This window comes from Cyprinus carpio, chromosome B5 (assembly GCF_018340385.1).
Source record: "Cyprinus carpio isolate SPL01 chromosome B5, ASM1834038v1, whole genome shotgun sequence".
In the NCBI taxonomy this organism is placed as follows: Eukaryota; Metazoa; Chordata; class Actinopteri; order Cypriniformes; family Cyprinidae; genus Cyprinus; species Cyprinus carpio.
Genome location: NC_056601.1, coordinates 2290043 through 2313284, shown reverse-complemented (window position 1 = coordinate 2313284; position 23242 = coordinate 2290043). Strand labels below are relative to the sequence as shown.

Genomic DNA, 23242 nt, shown 5'->3' with positions numbered 1-23242 from the left:
GCTTTATGGATCTTAAGGGGCTTTTTTTAACAATGTCTTTCAATTACCTGCTATATACTATACAGTGTCTATAGATTGTTGTGGTCCTAATAACTTTAGGGTTTGATTACACAAGCATCCTTGAAAGGCAATGGCTTTTGAGTGATCACTCTCTTTCGCATCAAAAGCACCACCCCCGCATCTCCCTTTCCTCTCTTCACATTTCCTTTCCTCTGGTTTCTTCCTTTCATCATAGTTATACTGATCTACCTCTGTGGATGGCTTTTGCTCGCACTACATAATCATGAAAATTGAATAAAAAAGTAAATATGTTATAGAAAAACCCCCACTGTACAATTTTGAAACATACAGTTGGGGGCCAAAGGTCTGAAAGCACATTGATCATTGATATTGATTGTGTGAAGTATTATAAAGAAGGTCAGATGTTCTATTGATGATGCTGTTTGGATCATTCTCAAATCAGACTGGTGGAGTTCATTCTTGAGTGAAAAATATTAAATACTGAGAAACTGTGAAATTTCAATGTCTTTATATATGTGGTGTATGTTGATAAACTGATGGTAGTCTGATAACTGTTTAGGCTTAATAAATATTTCAAAATGTCAATACATTTATATAAAATACCTATAATTATTCATTTTATTCTCAGAAAAAAAAACTGTGTATTAGTTTTGCATTTAATATTTAAATATTTGTTTGCAAATTGTAATATTAGGATTGATTGACAAAATAAATGAATAATAATAATAATAATAATAATAATAATAATACATTTTAGTATGACCTGTGAAATTTGTAAAATAATAAAAAGTGATTAATTGATCACGGTTTTGTTATTAATTGCAATGTACCCTAAAGTACATCAACATAAAATAACTATTGAACACATTTATCCTCAACCACCAACATCACCAAAAACAAATGTCTGTTAGTTGCATGTAATGAAGATATTTTTCACGTTCATGAGGTATTGGTAGACTGTGCGTGTATTGACTAATTTTGGAGTTTCTTGAGATTCCCGGACCTCATGCTGCTGAGCTGTATATCTGAAGTGCAGCGTCTATATTGGCTGCGATGCACCTCCTGAGCAGGAGGTCAAGTCAGAACACCCGCACAACCTCAATACAATCACAGCACATAAATCCAAACACTTGTTCATTCCCCGCGTCGAGCGGAGGCCGGCCAGGCTGTAGAAGTGAGGAGAGGGCATCTGAATCCCTCTCGTCATCTTTATACAAGAGTCTCTCACTCTTTTTTATGGATTCAGTGAGTCATGCAGGGAAAGAAACAGTTTATTGATTTTAGATTTGGCAGAAGGGAAGGGGAGGTGGAGGGAGCTCAGCCTTGCCTTTCCTCCCTGTTTCCTGCTGTCTCAAAAAGGGATTTTAGTCCAATCTGGCAGCCGGGAAGGTAGAGGGAGGTGGCGAGGTTTCTCATCAGAACAACTATGTTTCATCAGGACGAGATAGGCCTCCTGCCAGAGAAGGAGAGAGAGGAAGTGATGTAATATGTATTAGGCTCACTGTGCATTAATTGGGATCCATTTACAGTACAGAAACGCTAACAGTATTCTACTAAACAGGTGTCTTTGGCAGTGACCTAACCTATTTTTTCTTTCCTGATGCACAGTGAAGTAAATCATTGTAAAGTATTGATTATGTGTGAGATGAATTTGATAAAGACTGCTTGTAAGCATTTGGATTATATGACCTTAGTCAGCATTTCTTAAAGTGTGGAGGATATTCGTTCACTTTCACACATTCAAGTCTAACACATTGACAACCGGCGCAAGAACCATTGTTTTGCATGCAATTTCTTATTCTCTTCTGCCAGAGTTTAGAGAGATTTTTTTCATTGAGATATTATGTTTTTTTGTTAACATTTTGAATCCGTTTTTTATTTATTTAATCCTCTTTCATTTTAGTTCTAGTGAAAGTTCTCAATAAAATCTGAAAACATAATATCTAATGTCAGCTAAAACAGTTTTCATTATTCAGCTTTTTTATTGGTGGGGTGTATGCATAGTTGTTTCTGGTTTCTGAGAGAGACATCACTAAAAAAAAAACAGCGAACAGAGAACCACTGGCCAAAGATCTGTGACGGAGAGGAAAACCTGTGTTAGCAGTGATATGAGTGATATAATACATTGTCCATGAAAATAGCCATTATTATATTTCCTTTAAACATGATAAACAAAATGGTGATATTTTGTGCAGGTCATTTGTATCCTAAAGTTTGAAGAGTCAGAAACATATTTTAGAATTGCATTTTTCCACCACCTTTGGGTGACTTCCTTTCTAGAGAACTACAGTATGTGCATTTTTGCTCCTACTATTAAGCACAGGAGCAGACATTCAGCATTTTCCTATGCTCAAACTGCCAACATAATAGATCTATTGGACCTGAAGTGGAAGTAGATGGGACTCCTGTGGATTTGCTTGCTGTCTCTCTGATCGCTTGTGTGCTTTGCTCAGTTGTGGTACTTTGTGCCTTTTTACTGAGTGGGTGAACATTCTTCGCCAAGTGTGGACCTCAACATATAAAGGAAGTGTGAATGGGGTTTGTGCATAGTTTGTTTAAAGAGAGTCTCCCCGCACTGATTTGTATTCAGTATTTTTGTCTATAGATAGTAAAAGTGACTTGGAAAAAAACTTATCTATACATGTGTAAATGAGAAACCTTCATAAAATAGCCTTTTTATCCAAACTTCATGCTTAATCAACACTAGTTGCACTAATTTCAGATCTACATTATGTTGGTCTCCTGCTCTAATCCTAATGTAACCTAATGTAGTTACTAAACTAACTGTGATGTATAATAGTTCATCGGAGTTGTTTTTTTTAAATCACATGACATGGACGGGTCAACATTTTTTCAGCTGTTTTTGCATATTAAAAGTGAAGTGTGCATTTTTTTTATACTAAGTGTAAATCTCTCTTTTGCATGTTAAGATCCCCGTTTTTTCAAGTAGCTGTATCTTTGAAAAGCCCCTATTTAAATGTACATGATGGACCAGGATTTTGCTACAGAAAGAAAGAGACTAGCTTGAGATGTGAAGCAGAAGCGCTGACATATTCTGAAGTCTTTCCTTTGAGCAGAAGAACATTTTCTGCACCTCCTCAGGTTCCTGGAATTTGGTTTGTTCTGCACATTGTTCGCTGACACCATATCTTTGAAACGGGCTTGTTCTCGACAAGATAGACTTTGCTGAACAAAGAGAATCAAGCGTGTCAATAAAAGCCAGAGCTTTATGGAGCTCAGCCCAGAATATTAAACATGGCCAATTCCAGCTGTCTGCATGAAGCCTGACTGTTTCATATCTGAACGCTCAGTTTTTCCACATAATTAGTCGTGCTTTTGGTTGGAGATTATTAAGGAGTGCTGATATGTGTTCAACCCCAGGTCATAAACCCATGTCAAACATCTGGCTGCAGGCGATGTTTGCTGACCAGAGTGTATTGGTTAATAAAAGCTGGAATAATCTAAGTGTAATCAATAAGGTTAAATTATTTCGACCTCATCAAGTGTTTAACCCAGATGCCAGATGTCATAATGACTTTGAAACAGATTGTCATTACAGATGATGACAGATGTGCCATGTGCATAAACATATGCATACGAATCGAGCATTTGAAAGGGTGCACACTCGTTATCACCTCCAAAGACCGTAGTGTGTGCAGAGAAACTCTTTAAAGATTCTGCTAATTAACACAATTACATTAATAGTGTGAAATATGTTATTGCACCCATACAGTGTGTATTTTAGGAATCTCTCACTTCACCCATCACATATTCAATAAACACTCAACTCATTTGAACAAACTGCAACTTTCTCTTTTGGAGTTGAGCGAGAATGCGGCAGAAGAGATCCTTCCGGAATGCTATTATGATGATTTCAGCATTTACATTTAGATGGAAGAAGTTTTTGAAAGAGAAGAAATTTCCCTCTTCTGAGAATTCTCAGAAAACGGTTTGTCAGTTGAACACTTTCTCAGGTCTATGCCGACCAAAAGGAAAGTTTCAAAAAACTGATTCAAGCCCGCAGCCAATGTATGAGGTCCCGAACTATTTTATGTCTGACACTAGATTGGATTCGGCAGCAAAACAAGGTCTTCGTAATAGTCCTCGCTCAAACTGGACTCGATTGGTGAATAGAATTTAATAAAAGCAATATGCTAACATAAAACAAATTGATAAATGTATTCGTAAAATATTTAATTTACATACATTTTTGTACACAAATCTATTAATTTTATTTTTAAGCAAATATTGTGTACACAATGTTTTCTATTTAGTTTTTATTATGTATATTTACTTAATATTCTTATTATCTCTCACTCTTTTGCTTTGTTCTCACTCATTCACTCTCAAGAATAAATAATCTTGGTAGGTATGATAAGCAAGAGTTTACATTACCAAAGCATTAATAAACATTGCACATACACCCGCACACATATGTACACATCACAGAGGCATCAGTGAATTCCATGTTTGTTTCATTGCATAGCAATTGTATAATAAGTATTTCTTTATATGCAAAGTGAACAGGCTGCTTTCATGCCAAGACAGGCGTCGTTTACCATCCACTCAGATTTTACTTCAGCTGTTGGAGTTTTTCATTGGGTTTGATTTCAGTTGAAATTCTTTGTGGTGGTTTGAAAAAGGTGCTGATCATTTGCATGTAGTTTGTAGATCGCCATGAGGTCAAGAAGAGTACTGGCATATAATATTGTGTTTCTTTTTTATAGTGCATCTTGTTTTCATTTTTTTTTTTCAACTGTTTCTTAAAGCAGGAGCCCTTTATTTCACTCTGTGGATATCAGTTGCTCCTTTGTGTCTATCGCAACATGTCTGGTAACGGTAACTTTCGTAAATAGACTGACATATGAAGGTTTCTTGTCCACATAGCTGTATTTTACCCCTTGGTAGAGAGAATAGGTTGTCCTTTTGTAGCGGGTTTCCATGTGAAAGCAATGTTAACTGAGTTCTATATGAGGCCCTTTCTTAGAACAGGGCAGCGGATAGTATTCGCCTGCTTAGTATTAAAGGCAGAAAGCATTGATATGCTGTGCTGTAATCGCTGTCCAATGTCTTAAGTGTTGGTCTTTTTAGTTTTTTAATAATTTGATTTAGTGTAATTGAGTTTTCATTCTGGAGCTACGCCAAAAATGTTTTGCTGAATAAATACACACCCCACCCCCATTCTCTCTCTCTCTCTCTCTCTCTCTCTCTCTCTCTCTCTCTCTCTCTCGATTCATGTTCAAGTCAACATGAATCGCTGTTTGTAACCTATTTTGCTTCTGTAATGTGACATTTCTCTTTGAAACAAATTATTTAACAAGAAAGAATCGCAGGCATGACTTTATTTTAACCTTTGGTAATTATTTGAATGTTGAAAAGTGGATGTTAAATACCATAATGGAGCCTATTTGGCTCAGGATGAGTGAGCTTACATTTTTATTAAAAAAATTACTAAAGCAAACTTTTTTATTTTTTAAACATTCACTGATGAGTCTTTCACAGTCAGCATTTTAAGAATTTAAATTTGACTTTAAACATACATTTAAAGTCAACGTTGGGGGTCATTTTAAAAAGATTTGAGAAATTTTCCATTATTGTTGCATTGACAGCCTATAATTTATTTTTAATACAGCAATTCATTCCTTTGTATAGTTCCTCTCGGATGTAGCCCCATTGTTATCGCACAGATGAAGATATAGGAACGCAATCTGTGCATAATTTCATCAGTTCTGAAACAGCAGTTATTAATAATTTATCAGTATGAATTCCTTATAAACTGATAGAGTGCTGATTTTCACACACGTTTCTGCTTTATTTCTTTGTTCCACAAGCAGGCTCAAAGATTTATACATCATGTGATAATAATCTTGCACTAAAAGGCTTTTTTATTCCTCCAAATCACCTGAGGTAAGTAGAGCAGGTACATCCGTGTGAATACTGATGATTCCGTCATATTTCCGTATCTAATACACACACACACACACGATTCCATCATGTTCCCACTTCATCAGATTTGCCATCAAGAGGTGAGCTGTGTGTGTGGTGGAGGTAGGCAGCCATTACTCGGTTCTTTGGAAGCACCTGTCTCCATGACGATAACAACCCTGCCCTCCTTTGTCTACATTAAGGTGAGAGCCGCATCCTCAGAAGCACATGAGCGGAGGACAGGAAAAAAGAAAGATAAGACTGTTTTTCTCTGTCTGCCCCCGCTCCTCGTTCCCATGTGCTTTTTCTCCCCCCTATTGTGTCTTTTTCGCTCTTTTTATCAGCTTCAGAAGAAAAATGTGGCCGTGCCAAGTCAGAATTAAGTTTTACAGCACTCGTATCTGTCTTTTATGGAGGGAGCAGAACTCAAATGTGAGGTACAAATTCCTTGCAAATTGGTTCAGAAGGCATTTATCTTTAAGGAGAGAGGAGACGAGCGTGGAGAGTTAGAATAAGACGCTTTGGAAAAGTTGCCTCGATGAATTTGCCTTCTCTTGCTGATAGATGAGCCTTCTTCACCTCTATTGAAACACAGTGTGATGAATGGGCAGGTCATTGATTCTGGCATCGGAAACACATCCTCCACCCTTATGCATATTCTCCATAGGATACAACCGATCACACAGGTCCGGTACATCCATCACTCGCAACGGATCATTGTCAAAATCTCAGTGAGTCATACAATAATATGATGGACAGGAAGAGAGTTGGGTGTTGGGTTAGTCTGGATGCCGTTTCACGTGTTGTGTATCTCTGCTGGTGGGGTGATGTTGTATTTGAAGTCATATACATGAACATCCCTTGTGAGTTTGTTTCTTACCTAATTTCATTAATCAATTTGATCATACTTTCTGCTTCAAAAATAAATCATCCAGAAAATATTTCACCTCAAAATGTAAAAGGTGATATTCATTCAAACGTATTAACGTTGTTCTATTGTAATACTGTCAAAATATTAAAGGGATACTCCACCCCAAAATGAAAATTTTGTCATTAATCACTTACCCCCATGTCATTCCAAACCCGTAAAAGCTTCGTTCATATACAGAACACAATTTAAGATATTTTGGATGAAAACTGGAGCTGTCCCATAGACTGCCAAATAAGTTACACTGTCAAGGTCTGAGCCTTGGAGAATCTGAGCTGGACACAGGCAGCTTACGCTTTTCTGTGTCAGCCGCGCTGCACTGATGCGCTGTTTTCTTTCAAATCAAAGCATAAGAAAATGTATCCTTGTGGCGCGGCAGACACAGAAGAGCGTACGCTGTCTGTGTACTGCTCAGATTCTCCAAAATGGCGCTACGCTGATGTGGAGAGACTCAGAGGAGACGAATTGTTGAATAAAGTTATTATTTTTGTTTTCTTCACGTACAAAAAGTATTGTCGTCGCTTCATAATGTTACGGTTGAATCACTGATGACAGATGTACTATTCTGACGATGCTTTTCATACTTTCCTGGACCATGACACTGTTATTTATTTGGCAGTCTATGAGACAGTCTCAAGCCTTCCGGTTTTCATCCAAAATATCTTAAATTGTGTTCTGAAGACGAACGAAGCTTTTACAGGTTTGGAATGACCTGGGGGTGAGTGATTAATGACAAAAAATTTCATTTTGGGGTGAAGTATCCCTTTAATAAAAAAAAAAAAAATGGAATCTGATGCACAGAACCACATGGTATTAATGTTCCAATGGGGAAAAGGTTAATAAATAAATTAAATAAATGAGTGAGTGAGTGTGTGTGTGAGTGTGTGTGTGTGTGTGTTTGTGATCCAAGCATGTTTGACAGATGTTTTTTTAGATTTAACTTTGTAACATATTGTATTATATTTAATTCCTCACATTTTCTGACACAATCAACCCAGAAATGGGAAAGTATTCATTGTACTGGTTACAGCATTCCCTGTTGTTATAACATCAGGTGTGTGTGTGTGTGTGTGCTGTAGCAGATGTGGATGTGTATACATGGTAGGCAGTGATCAAATGGGGGGTGCCTGTGTAGGCACACATAGCAGTATATACACTTCTGTTTGTGTGTGTGTGTGTGTGTGTGTGCATGTTTGCACTTCTTGTATCTGTGATGAGGTGACAGCACCTAACGTTAATTGGACCGTCTTCCTGTTTCTGTCTTTCTAACAGCTTGTCTTCTTCCTTTTGCCCCCTCTATCTTCTCTTCCTTTGTAAAAGAAAAGCATACACTTTTCAAAATCCATCCTACTTGTTCCTTTGATCAAAATAACACACATACATACTGTACTAACTAAACAAAGATCTGTTAATTTTCTTCTTATAGTCTAGGAAAAGAAAGAATTGGAATTACTTTGAATGGAAATAAATAACATTATTTAAAATTAATAAAATAATGTATTTTAATACAAAACTAAATATGCATGTAGACAGTATTTACTTCATAAAGGAATAAAATAATATAAAATAAATATAATTTTTACATTTGTATTTTTTTTAAATAGTATTATGTAAATCATGTACATTTATAGTAATTCCAGTATGTGTGTATGAATGTCGTTTTGTGTCTGTATATTTGTTACATCATACAGACTTTGATCACAAATGGCCGTTTTTAATTTCCAAAGCACGTGGCCACATGTGAAGATTTAACGGGATGATTCAAACGTTTTTATTTGCATTTATTTTAAATGCAGTAGTAAAAGTCTTTTATTAACAGTAACTTTTAATAACTTTCTTTATAGAGGATTTTAGTGTTGCTCCAAGCCACCACAAAAATCTGCTTTTCTGATAAACCATGAAGCGTGGTTGCTTATTGCATGGCATCACGGTCATTTCATATTTTTTAGATACTGAAATGGAGTATTTGGCCTCCATGCTTCTCCGTGTTGTCTGCCAGTCCGTGAGCTTCCTCAACTCTGCTCCTCTCTCTTCTTGCCCAGTTTTATTCACCCACCTAAGTGGGCAGGGTCATCATCTCCCCCAATCTCTCTCTCTTCCTCTCTTTTTAACCTCTCCTCTTATTAATCAAGACTCTAGACAGTTCCACAGGCTCCAATTCCACTTCAAAGCCAAACCATTTCCTGCAGTCTGAAAGGCCTGTCATCACAGTGTATGAGAGAGAGGGAGAGAGATGCGAGATGAGTGGGAGGAAGCCAGGCAAACAGATAAAGCATATCCTAGAGATGCATGTGCAGAAGGTCTGCACCACCCGGGAAGTCGAAGTACGTCGGGATATGTGTGCGCTTCAGAGGTCGGGTGAAAAAAAAAAATAAAATTCATTCACTCGCTCCCGTTCTTTTCCCCCTCGCTCTCTTTGAATTCCCCAGAAGTGTAAGTGGTGGTATCTTCATGTTCGCTGGCTCTGCATGAATTACATTGCATCCCTGTGCCATTGTTGTGATAATGGGTAAAGTTATCTTCAAAGCGGAATGGGGAGCGCCGCGGGGTCGGAGAGAGGCAGCCTTCATACCGCGCCTAATCCGTGAAATTACACCTGCCACCCGCCTCCACACTAGCCACATTCCTAAAACTATTAAAATTAACAAAAGTTTCAGATAGAGACTTAATTAACATCCTGGCCTCTCTAGAAGCACCTTGCAAGCTCAGGTACTCTTTCATGTTTGCGAGAGAAAGGGAAGAAAGAGAAAAAAAATAACAGCGCTAAATTAGATTTGGTTGAGAAATTGCCGAGGGCTTGAGGGTTCATGCGCACCTGCTTGACGCTTTGAGGAGATGAAACAAAACGGACGTCTTTTTGAACATGTTCTCTCTTTTACGTCATTAATGCCGCTTCTGGTTATACGCAGTCAAAATGGAAATTTAATAACTTTATTGAGTGTTACATGTTATTAATTTCTAGATTTAAGTTGCATATACTCAAAAAAAGAAAAGAAAAACTACAGTAGTTTACAAGCTGCTATATTTGTCAAACTACACTAACTGCTTTGGCTTTGCCTTCAAAAGAGTATTTAAGGCCTTAGATGCAGTATGACTTTCCCAGACAAATTAAATTGATCAAAAGTGACAGTAAAATACTTTTGTTTAAAAAAAATTGTAGTTCAAATAAATTCTGTTCTTTTGAACTTTCTGTTCATCAAAGAATCTTGAAATAAATGAATAATGGTTGCCACACTGTCAGAAAAAAAGGTACCGCAGAGGTACAATAAATTACAATTTAAACTATTTTAAAATGTTAGCAATATGACTGTTTTTAGTGTATTAAGATAAAAAAAATACAGCCTTGTTGAGCATTATAAAATTTTTTCAAAAACATTTTAAGTCTTACCAACCCCAAAGTTTTGTATTTTAGATTTTAGCAACTTCACTATCTCTGTCCCTTTGCAAACAACAGTCCATGTCCCTTTCCTTCTGAATCAACCTTCATCCTAACTAGCAGATTTCACTGTCAAGCTAATGGTGTTCACACTTAATGAAGCAAATGAATATTATTGATGGACCTGTCACCGCTAATTAATCAGAAACTGATATATGTAATGATAATGATTGACAAAATGGCCATTCATTTTACAGAGTATGGCAATAGACGTGTGGAATATGGCCAATCCACTTTCACAGCAGATTAAGAAGCAGATTTAAAAAACCACTACAAGGACCTTCTTGAGTTTTCATGTATACGTGAACACAATGGATAAATAAGTGAGAGTGATTTATGTGTAACTTGTAGGTGTGTATAATTAAAGAGTCAATGAGTGTAACACCACTGTGGTTTGATGGGAAAATCCATTTTTATTCATATATAGTTATAAAGACTTTGGTCTGCAGAACATTTCATAATCTGTGTGTGTTTGTCAGTCAGGCTCTTCCCACTGTAAAACCTTGATCTGTGCATATTTGTGAACCATCATCCAAATGAGAGATGCATTTTTGGATTGCACTGCTGCCTCACATTACTACACATCCCACATCCCTTGTGTTCATTTATTAAACATTTTGGCTAAATTCATTATATTTTTAGCTAGCAATGAGAGCGACACATTTACCATGTTTAAATCCATCCAAAGCATCTACAGATTGTTCTCCCAAATCAACATGAATGATTTATTTATTTATTTTTTTTGTGGAACACAAAGGTGCAAAAGCTAACTAAAAAGTTTTGGTTCCGATTGACTTCCATTGTATTTTTGTTGATACAGTGGATTGTCAATGGAACTAAATTTCCAAGAATTTTTCAAAATATCTGTTCCTCTAATATAAGAAAGTCATACAGTTTTGGAAAAACATGAAGACGAGTAAGCGATTTACATAATTTTCATTTTTGAGTGTACTAGCGACAGATCTTCTCTTGCATGTTGTAATGTACAATATGGAATATGTAACACATATTCTATATACAAACACATATTGTATATACAAATGTATGACATTTAGATTAAAATATTACGAGGCAAACCTATTTTTAAAAATTTCACATACGTGGATGAATCGATCACAATAATATGCATTAAAATATGCATACACTGTAAAAGAAAAAAAAATCAAAGTTGTAAATAAAAACTATTAAAGTACAGAAAACACTGTTTTAGTCTTTCTACTGTACTTAGATTAATATTAACACATCAAATTTAATAGTCTCTGGCTTTTATAATATGGACAAAAACAACTGGAACTTTCTTCAAAATATCTACTTTTGTGTTTCACAAGAAAGCAAGCCATGAGAGTTGTGAGGGTGAGTAAACAATGAGAGGATTTTCAGTTTGAAGCGTTTCTTTTATGCTCTCACTCTCAAAGCCAGGTTTTGCATGCTGAAATGTATCAAAGATTGCCTCGTTGTAAATTAAAATAACATCCTTTTGAGCAGGCAGTTCTAGGCCTCTGTGCTCCACAGGCAAGTCCTAACAAATTTCCACTCTGCTTTGGTCCACTCCGCGCCGATTTCAAGCCCTGCTCTTTATGAAAACAGCCTGTTGCCGATGTGTTCCTGCGTCGGAGCAGCAGGTGGTCAAGCTAACGATGCTATCACACGCGCTCTTACGGCACTAAGCTGACAGCTCAGTGTCTGGACTCTCACTGCACTCTCCCGCTGCCAGATCCGAGACTGACCTTGATAATGTCCTCATTAATCAGTAAGAGCTCGGAAAATTCCTGTAATTTAAGTATGAGCTGAAAACCAAGAGGCTGCATTGCATTACTTTACCACTAACCTCTTGATTGAGCAGTTTGGATGCATTTGGAGGCTATAAGTGTTAAACAGTCTGTGTGGGATTGTATATTAGAGTGGATGGAGAACGTACAGTGTATTTTATCCAATGCTATATTAGATGTCAGATGTGATGGTCCAGATGTGAGATTGTATGTGCTTTTTATGTTTTGACTTGAAGGTTTGGACCTAGAGGAGCAACTTTTCATCAATTATGAATCTCGGCTTGAGCTCAGAGCAATAAATAATTAGAGCCATCTGCTTGGAGTTAGTGTCATTCTGCAGCGGTAAATGCTGATCGCTGGATCCAGATGCCTTTGAAAGCGCATTTCCTTTCAACTGTCACAGCGCGCGGCTCAAAAGGGCTCCAGTGCCGCTGGTACAAATTCAAAGCGATGGTTGGATTCATCAGGTAAATACAACATGAATTTATTAATGCAGACTCTTTGGCTCAGTTTTACATGTCAGAGCGAGTCTCAGTGAGTTATAACACAGGAATAGCAGGTCAGCTGGCAGTACAGAGTGCAACACATCATCATCACAATATTTTAGATTGATAATCTGTAAAGTCTTGCCATACAGCGTGCCATCTTTAAATAAAATAATGCATAGTTTTTTTTAATATTGTATACATTTTTCTATTTACAATTTATCTCTCCAAGTAATTAATGAGTCATGACTGTGAATGTGATGGATGGACTGGTTATGAGCCCCTTTTCATAGTTGTTTCTTTGGAAATAGGTTGTTTTATGGCTGTGCCACACTTGTTTTATTGGACCATGTTGAAGGATGAAACCTTCCTTTTTACAGAGAGGTGACACAGTTGTGTACACACAGTAAATTGGAATTTACAGCATGATTATCCAGTAGAATTATGGGGGGGGGACAACAACTAAAGATCTTTTGAATATTTGGTGATCTCGTCAGAGCTCAGTAAGACAGAACAACAAAGGAACTAACACAGAAGTGAAAAAGTGGAAGTGAAATGACATACAGCCAAGTATGGTGACCCATACTCAGAATTCGTACTCTGCATTTAACCCATCCAAAGTGCACACACACACTGTGAACACACACCCGGAGCAGTGAGCAGCCATTTATGCTGTGGCACCCGGGGAGCAGCTGGGGGTTCGGTGCCTTGCTCAAGGACACCTCAGTCGTGGTATTGCCGGCCCGAGACTCGAACCCACAACCCTAGGGTTAGAAGTCAAACTCCCTAACCACTAGGCCACGACTTCCCCTTAAATTTAAATCTATCCATCCATCCATCCATCCATCTACTTTTCAAAAACAGTTCTCAGAATTTCTTGGTATTGTTCTTCATTTCAATTCTGCAACTTTCAAATTGCAATCCTGCATTTTGCTTGCTATCTCAATTTAGTTGAAATTTAAGAATTGAAATGGAATTCTCAGTTCAATTCTGATTGTCTTGATCCAAAATGAGGTACATATATGTGTAGTAGCCTATACTAAGCTTTACAGTATATAATATAAATAAATGTATCACAAAGTCTTTGTGTTGATCTTTTTAGGTAAATTTTCTGGTAGGCAAACAAGTATTTTGAAGGAATACCTTAGGTTATTGCCATTACTGTGGCAGCCAACAACAGCACAGCTTAACCCTCCACATATATTTATATTTAGTTTTTTTTTACCCCGTTTTAACATGGACTTATAGAGACTGGCCGTAGTTGTCAGGCAAGATGTCGGATAGCACCGGCGGCACATAATATCCGCGTTCTGATTGGTCAGATCACTTGTCAATCAAGCTATTTGCGGTAAATTCCATCTTTCCATTTCTTTAAAATTTTTAGACCATTTTAAAGCGCCAATCACATACAGTCATTTGTGTTAAATGGTTATCTAACTGCTATCTTAACAAAATGGATGGCCTGTAAACAAACTCATCATTAGCTGCTCAGCACACTTCGATTCTAGACATGCAGTATGTGGTCAGACTGAAATGGAGAGAAGTCTTACATAATTGGGGTCTTGAGAAAGACCACTACACAGACCAACTACCATGGGAGTGTTACAGCTAAAAATGAATATCACATTGGTGTGCAAAAAATAATGCAGAGGCCAAATCTGTTAAAAACTGTAGCATAGTTGCTGAGAAAGTTTATTGGAGAAGTTTTTCCCTTTAAAGGCGAGTTTTATTGTGCACAGAATATCACTGTATTCTATCAATAATACACATCCTAATGACTGCATATGTAATTTATTTAAGTGTGTTTTGCACACATAATACTCATTAACTGAAGTCACTAGAAGCTCTGTGAATCACTTGTTTCGCCTAGCTTTAAAGCTGTATGCCTAGCTTTTTTTCAGCAATGCTAACACATGTAGGCATAATTGTGTAAATTACATACTTTTGATGTGCAAATGCACATAAAGTAGCACCTATATAGTGGCCATTTTGTGATATGTGACCCTGGCCCACAAAACCAGTCATAAGTGTCAATTTTTCAAAATTGAGATTTATGCATCTTCTGAAAGCTGAATAAATACGCTTTCCTTTGATGTATGGTTTGTTAGGATAGGACAATATTTTGTTGAAATACAACTATTTGAAAATCTGGAATCTGAGGGTGCAACAAATCGGCTTTAAAGTTGTCCAAATTAAGTTCTCAGAAATGTATATTACTAATCAAAAATTTGTTTTTAATATATTTACAGTAGGAAATTTACAAAATATCTTCATGGAACAAGATCTTTACTTAATATCCTAATGATTTTTGGCATAAAAGAAAAATTGATCATTTTGACCCATACAATGTATTTTTTGGCTGTTGCTACAAATATAGTATACCCCAGTGACTTAAGACTGGTTTTGTGGTCCAGGGTCAAATATATTGTAAAGCGATGAATTCTTGGAAAGCAATAGCTTGGTGTGCAGTTTTATTTTTATGGAAGCACAATTTATTGATCCCTTTTACAGGCCATGTAAAGATTTGTTGTTGCTTCGCTTGATATTATTTGCGTTGCTTGTTAATGGAAGCATTGGAAGACTTTGCTACTAACTCTGAAGCCAAATACACCCTGTGCTCATTCATTCAACGACACACTTTATTACTTACTGTAATGTTACGAAACAGAATCGCACAGAGAATTCACATTTTAACATTGTTGTGTTAATGTCAGTGTGGTCAAACCCACAGAAGGATGCAGAGAGATATTCTACTTCCAACAATGCTATCCTGAATTTGTATATTGTGATACTGAAATTAATGACACAAGCCATCAAATGTAATTACATTCTGCATTAGGCTTACCATTTATATATCATACAGCCCATAATATGTAAATACCATAATTATTTATACTTCCCTGTAGTGCATAACTCACTGACTCATGAGTTGACTCTGATTATCGCAGTTAAGAGATTCTCCTCAAATGTATCTTCTATACCATTCCCAGATGAAATGCACAAGTCCTCATTTCATTTGAATCTAACACTGGTTCATTAAGTTCATGATTTATGTAACAAGTCTTTCTTTTTTTAAACCTTCTCTTTCCAAAATCTCCTAATTTAGTAGGAAATGTATGAGACTATTACTTTTGGCCACAGTGTTGTAACAACATCATTAATAAAGATGACTTTTCCCACAGCAGTTTGTTAATCTGCAAAGCTTTTGTTTTAATAAATAAAAATAAGCATTTGAATTAATATGAAAAAAAAAAACAGAAATAATAAATATATAAATTTTCTGTTTCTTCATTTCCTTTTTTTCTTTATAATTAAATATTTCCCTTATTAATATTCAGCTATTTTTATTGTTTATTATTTTGTTGTTGTTCTGAATAATGAGCTGACCAACAGCACAATTGTGAGTGTGATATTGCTTTTATACAGCAGTTCAATAAACAAGTGAGAAACTTTTTAGTATTAGACATATTACTGGTTACTTTGTCTAGTTTTGCTTTATCTGCAGAAAAAGTTCCAAACGAAGAATTAGATGTTGCGGCGGCTGACTAACTACTGTAGTACATCTGAACTGAATTCATACTACATACATTTGTACTAACATACTTTTTTAACGGTCGCAAATTAATTCTTTATTCGAAAGAAGTACATACAGAGTATGCGATTTTTGATGCTTTTATGCGGCCATTATCAGTGTTTTTGAACAAATCGATGGAGTGACTGAATTCAGTCTCATAATGAAACTCATAAAGACCCAGTTACTAGTCGCCACCTACTGGCCTAATGATGTAACTGCAGAAAGAAAAAATCACCATCTGAAAAAAAAATCACCACCACTAATGCACAGACTAACCTGTCCTGAACTTGCAAACACAGAGAAGCAGATACAAACCAATCAAATTCAAAGAGCGGAACCAACTGTTGTATAATTAGCATTTATATGTGACACATTATTTAAGGCTAATAGATACTTGTCACACTGAAGGGCCCGATGGTGTTCAGATAAATGTCATTTTGGGGATAAGCCATAACCTGTACCCTGAACTGAAAAATGAGTTTTGACCCACAGATGCTACATTACAATAAATGCATTTTTCATACATTACTGAAAGACACCCCCATTTCATCTGACCCAGTGTCTCACTGTGAACAATTTGACTGTCCGTGGGAGAGCGAGAGAGAGAGAGAGAGAGAGAGAGTGATAAAGAGAGCTTTGGGGCTCAGAGTGGATATGTCATTTCCCTCCTCTCTCTTTATTTTTCCAGAGAATGATGGAAAGAGAGAGAAATAAAGGTTAAGTGACAGGGCCGGTCTGCACAGACGTTGACTGCAAAAAGAGATGGTGGGGAAAAAACAGAAGTCATTTGGAATTCTTTGACCAGGACACAAGGCCGTATCTGCGCTGCTACGTGTGTGTTGAGGCTGGATAAGCATGAGATAGATGACATGGTGAAGTGTGTGTGACAGGCTGGGAGGTGCACGTCTGTCCGCGCATGTGTGTGCAGGAGAGTGAGACTTTTGTTTGAGCGGGTGCCGATCCCATCCATCTCACTTAGCGAGCTCGCATCCACATGTCAGCGTCAGCGGCATGGCAGCCTGCCCCAGAGGCCTTTGTGAGAATCTGATAAACACATCCGGTAGGGACCCACGCGCCCACGTGCGTGCATCTGTCTGGCCTGCCAAAGTCATCAGGGCCACCAGGAAATGGCATTCAAATGGCATCAGATGAAACGTCTGTTCATGGGACTCTGGAATATTCATGTATTAGTCGGGGTTAAAATGATAAAAAGAATTTGGCTCGATCACAATATCTGCGCTCTGCTGTGACATCTTAAAGGTGCTGCATGTAGAATTGACACCGAGTGGATGAACTAGGTATTGCAGTCCAAATTCAAAATATTGGAGAGGTTTTTTTTCACTCTGCCCCTCCTCCTCAGACTTGACACACGCAGGTTGCCAGATTGATGACACCAACAAGAACGAGCGCACTTGATGATGAAATATGCTGTGTTTTCCGCCAACTGGCAACCCGGGGTGCCTAAATACAATTGGGTAAACTGGCAGTGGATGGGTTTCACAAACCAAAACAGAGACATTCCGGCCCGGAACACACATTTTCAAAGGAGAATAACTGACTGTAGCATTGTTTTTCAGATAAACAAGTATGTTAACTTAGCATGTTTCTTAAATATCTGCAAACATATTATGGTATTTTTATGCTTTAGTAGAGTCAAAAACTTACATACAGCACCTTTAAATATACAGATTTCACATTTGGCTCAGTAAAGCTACCTGATTTTTATTTTAGCCACAATGACACAGAAGTTGGGTGGCATGATTATTTGAAATAAAATCGAAAGGCGGCATCTCAGAGCGACTTGGTATACAGTAAATGCTGCTCCATGCAAACTCCATCTTTGCATCAGAGTTTGGGTTACTTTAGCATGCATTTGCGAACATGAAATGCTCCATACGTAGAGAGAAAAGCTAGTTTGAGTTTTTCCGTCAAAATAAAAGTTAAAATTTTTAACGTCATAAATATTAGTTTGTAAATATTAATATTAGAATTTTGCAGTTGTAATGTTAAAAATAGTTGTTGTTATAATAATAAATATATAATCACACAATTTTGGCCAAACTGCACAGTCCTACAAACAAGCACAGCAAACAGTTTTTTTTTTTTTTTTTTTTTTTTTTTTTATAAAGTCGCATTAGTTGCAACGTTTATCAGAAAAATCACAATTAAATTGTTCCTTTTCCCCTGATCATGCAGCCCTACAGAGAACTGCGGCATTGCAGAATGGGTTTGTCTGTTGTGTGTTGGTGTCACTCTTTCCTGGTGGGCAGACTGGTGTGTAATTGCATGTCAAAATCTCAACTGTCTTTGATAGAAAACTGTGGCACTGGAGCACAGACAGGACATGTACAAGCAATAAGCCTTCTATATTTGCATCTCATTTAAATAAATCAATGAACATTATACTAAATAAATCCCAGCATTCTATATGCATTTAAAGTTTGTGTAAAACTATGCCCTAAATCCGTTCAGTTGATGATATCATAATAATAGACATGGGTGCAACAAAGCATGTAGAACACTGTAAAAACTGTGGACAATATAGCTGAATATATACAGTACAGGAGTGGTTGAGAATATTTAGTTTACTTGCTACAGTACCACTCTTTTTGCCACAAACTTCCAGCCAGCCAATTAGAATAGAACTTGATAGTTTGAAAAACACCATTTTAGTGTTGGATACGCATCAGATGGTCAGTAAATGAACTGTAGGCGGTCCATGATTGTGCTTTGGGAGACTTAGAGCTGCTCTGGTCTCTAAAATGTGTCTAAAAGTACAGTGACTGTGGTCTGATTCTCCGAATTTTGATATTCTGCCCATATTTGTTCTTCTAGTTTGGGTTTCAGCTTTGAGATATACCAGTTTTCTTTGTTTCCCTTATTTCAGAGGGAAAACTTTCTTTCTCCCCCGCTTTCTCTCTCTCTCTCAGCAGTGTGGGGGTTTGGGGAAGTGTTCACGGTCTCAGGCGGTCTAGAGGTGTTTCATTTTCTCTGGATAATGGTCCTGGAGCAGTATAGCTCCAGCTGTAACACGTGTGTGAACACACACATACACAAGCCCAAATTAACGGGAAAACAATTTCCTTAAATGGAACTAGCGTTAAAATTATGCAACAGTGTAACAAAACATTGAGAGGGAGGAAGCTGGAGAAACGGTTTCCCTGTATTATATCAAAAACACAGTGTTTACTGCAAACAAACCCAGCACACCACACACTCAACATGCACTGCATCCAAATATGTTTTTCTTTGACATGTCTTGGTTTCAAATGCTATTCCCAACCAGCCAAGATCCTCAAGAAAAGTCTGCGAGGCATGTCTGAATGAATATTCTGTCTGAAATTATCAAATTAGTTTGCATTTCTCAGATGTGTTACAAATCATATAGCTTTTTACAGTGTATGGAACAAACACAGTGATGAATGTATTACAGGGTTTTTATTTTTAATATTAAATAATAAATTACATTAAATGAATAATTACAACTTAAGCCTAATTTTGTTTTAATCTTTTTGATCCAGACAGAATTTTCTTTTCCCAGAAAATGCTAGTTAATGTTATTACATTGGACTAAACTCGACTTAATGAGTTTGATCACTTGGGATATAATGACTTCCCAAAAAACATTTTGAATTTTTGTACTTGTTTATTTATTTTGTCTTCTTCTTTTTTAAAGATTTTTCCCCCCTTCCTCTTTAATTGTTCTGAGCTTATGCACAGTGAACATTGCCAAAATGATCCACAAATAATGCTTTTTCACTCAAACTGAGGTGCATAAGCTCAGTTCATTGAGGCCTATGAACAGTCAGCGCCAAAGAGAAATACAAAACCTGTGCTAGGTGAAAGAAAAGGCAGCAGAAAGATTGAATCCCAGATTTGGTAAAAATATAGCGTGAAGAGAGATTGACAAGCCATTTTTAAAAAGCTAGTAATTTTTGACTGGGAACATCAAAATAGGTGTTTTCAGCACAGTACAAGGGTTAAATGGAAAGAATGGAAATGAAAATGCATAGAATTTCCATAAATTTCACTGTTCATTGAGGTTCTGTGTGGTTTTCATTCATAGCTGTTGTTTGCAGTGTACAAGAAGTGAATATTCTGAATGTATCCTGTTCTATTTGCCAATTTCTTTTTCATCCTGACCACCTTATTTGAAACACTTCTCTAAAATGCTTTCATTGATCCCACCATATTTCTTTTTCTCTTGCCACAGCGATTCCAGATGTGCCAAATGTCCTCTTCTGATCACCAGTAAATCCACTCCTTCCTCTGCTGATCATAAGGTGAGAGTGTGTCAGACTGATTTGGCTTTAATTGATCCGATGGTAAATTTCTGATCTGTCATGCCCAATTATTCCTAAATTAATTTCCATAACCGATGAGTCTACGGTGCACAGCCCTCTCAGCAGCTGGTGTCAGAGTGAAATTGGACGAATTTCGAGATTTTCAGTCTTGTTATTCATCCCCTTATCAATATGTCATCTGGAGATTGGACACATCAGAATGACTTGAGGGGGAGAAATCATCTACTGCCATGTTCGCTTCCCATCAAACTGTGAGACTGGCACAAATAGAGGTCTGTACAGACTGTTCAGGGCACAAGGAGTCATTGTTGAGTTCTGCAGAGGTTTTAATGAAGACTAGTCCCTTTGTGATTATTTATGCCAATGCAGTTGAGATCCGCACAAAGATTCTGATGCGATGGAGGATAAGTAAGGATTTTGTATATAACTGTGAGCACTGAATGCATTTAGATGGAATTAGTTTTAATACTGTACAGTAAAAATCAATAGCAGCTCTGTTGCTAAATGGGAAAACTGTGAGTTTGTGGTTTGTGGGAAAATATGAGAAAAGAGAACAGATGTGTTTGAGAATATCTAGTTTACTTTCTGTTAAGTACCTTAAAAATCATAATCATCCTAATTATTAAATCTCAAATGCCATAAATCTCAAACTTCACAAACTTTTCCAACTCCAGTGAATAGTTCTTTAAAAGTAGAGCTGGGTATTGATACACATTTTCTGATTCGTAGCATGATTTTTGATGATTTATGCTTTCCTTGCTCTCAGTTAGAGTTTGATTCAGTTTAATTGGATTCCAATTAATTTTGTGTATGTTTCATTTACAGTGTCTATTTTGCTTACATATGGTAAGGTGATCCCTCTCTGCTATGACTATAAATGATATAAAGAACCTTCTAATTTGGTACATTATGAAATTAACAACAGGGCCCAAACTCTGCAGTTCATATTCTGTTTATTTAAATAAACACCTAGAAAGTAACGTTCACCTCAGTTATGAGCTCCCATGCAACAGTATAGAAAGGCTCTGAATAAAAATCAGGCAGCTTATGAACAAAGAATCATTTGGTCAACAACCAGAATCAGGTTACACTGAATGCACCGTATATTTTTTGATTCCCTGAGAAGAGAAATATGATAATGAATTAGACTTTTGCAGTAGCAATGCCACTGAGAAGCAAGATGCTGAAGGATCTTGGGATTTTAAGAACCGGTAATGAGTTATGATCGCACATAATAATAGCAGAATATCAAGATTTATACCCAGGCCTAGTTTGAAGTGTTAATTGTGGCAGCTTAGAAACAATGTTAATTTCTTTCAGACTGATAACAACACTTGCACCATGACTCTCAGGTCAGATTAGAGTTGATTAGATTAGAGATCAGTTCTGGTATGGTCATTTTATGCTGAATTTATCAGATGGTCAATGAAAGGTCTGTGGCTGGCCATCTGAAACCCAGTAATTAAAACTTAAATCAATTACACAAGTATGCGAGTTTACACAGAATACATGAACTGCCAATTTGATACCACCTATTTGTCGCTTGTGTTCATGTCTACATTCCCAGATTTGCATGGTTGATGTACACATTGTGCAATATTCTTAATCACGCACGCCAACTGTAAGCACGCGAGTCTGTGTTTACAGTCAGTACGTGTGTTCGCATGGCACAACTCATTAAAAGAGCATTAGCGCTTGTATTTGTCCAGCGCTGTCATATGGGTTCGGCAGGCCTGCGTTCAGGGGAAGCAGATGGCAGGAGGGTTAGTGAGATCCGCACACTCCAAATCTCATTAAATCTCGTTTCATCCCTCTGCAGTTTACTCTTGTGAACACTCAACCGGAAGCTTCGGAAATGCCAGAGTGCATTTATATCAAGCGTTAGACTGAGATTTGTGTCCGTTGGCAGGGGAGAGTGACACAGGAGAAAGCGCAAGGCCGCATCTGCTCTTAATGTGCCAGCTTCCCATCCAAACCTGTCCAATAAACTGTGTTTATCATGCAAATGCTAAACAATCATTTTCTGTGTTTATGCAGGACTACCTGTTTAAAATTAAGGACAGTCCAACTGCCTGTTCTCATGGCAGATGTCAGAGTAGTTGTCAAAGGCCTGTTCTTTTTCGTCTTTGAGGTGGTGATGTTGAAACTGCTAGGGACGTAAGGTTACTTTGATATGATTGCCCTGCAGGGCCATCCACCCCTGGTGGGAAATGACCAACACCTCGCTGGTAACGAGTGAGAAAGCGATTGACTGATACCTGAAGTGTTTGCTGCTGTAGATCAACACAAAAGGCCAAAAAAAGGGGGGCTTGGGGGAGTATGTTGATTACCTGATTTCACCTAACGTAGAAAGACTGTCTTTTCCTGCTTGGATATTTGACACATATATGACTGAGAGAGATGTGATTTAGTCGATGATGCTGAACACAAAGTGAGATTTTATCCACAATTCAACTGGATGTTGTACGTTTCTCCCTTGAGCTTTCTGCAGAGCTGTAGCTTCCAGGTTCTTTCTTGACTACAGTGAAAAGAGTGTTTTTTTTATATACATTCTTGGGTCTCTTTAGTAAAAGTAACGCTTATTGCAGCACTATTGTTTCCTCTGGCCTGTGGATACACAGGTGTGACAGACAAAGACGTCAAGCGAAACGAGAAAAACAGCAAGAACAAGGAAGGTGATTCCTTTGATGTTCTCATATAGCCAGCTCCCTGTAAGTCCCCACATTTTTTTTCATTCTTTTGCCCTTATCTAATTTCTTTTTTGTTCATACGCAGGCAGAATGACAAACTTCCAGAACAA

General features: G+C 37.2%; 1 long non-coding RNA gene across 1 annotated transcript in view; it reads left to right on the top strand.

Annotated features, from left to right (window-relative positions):
* The window catches only part of LOC122137415, a 54248-nt gene extending 32600 nt beyond the window's left edge, over positions 1-21648 (top strand). Inside the window, exons 2-3 of the long non-coding RNA XR_006154815.1 lie at positions 20352-20421; positions 20536-21648. This is a non-coding gene — a long non-coding RNA (uncharacterized LOC122137415). The remainder of the gene's footprint in view (positions 1-20351; positions 20422-20535) is intronic.
* The last annotated feature ends 1594 nt before the right edge of the window (positions 21649-23242 follow it).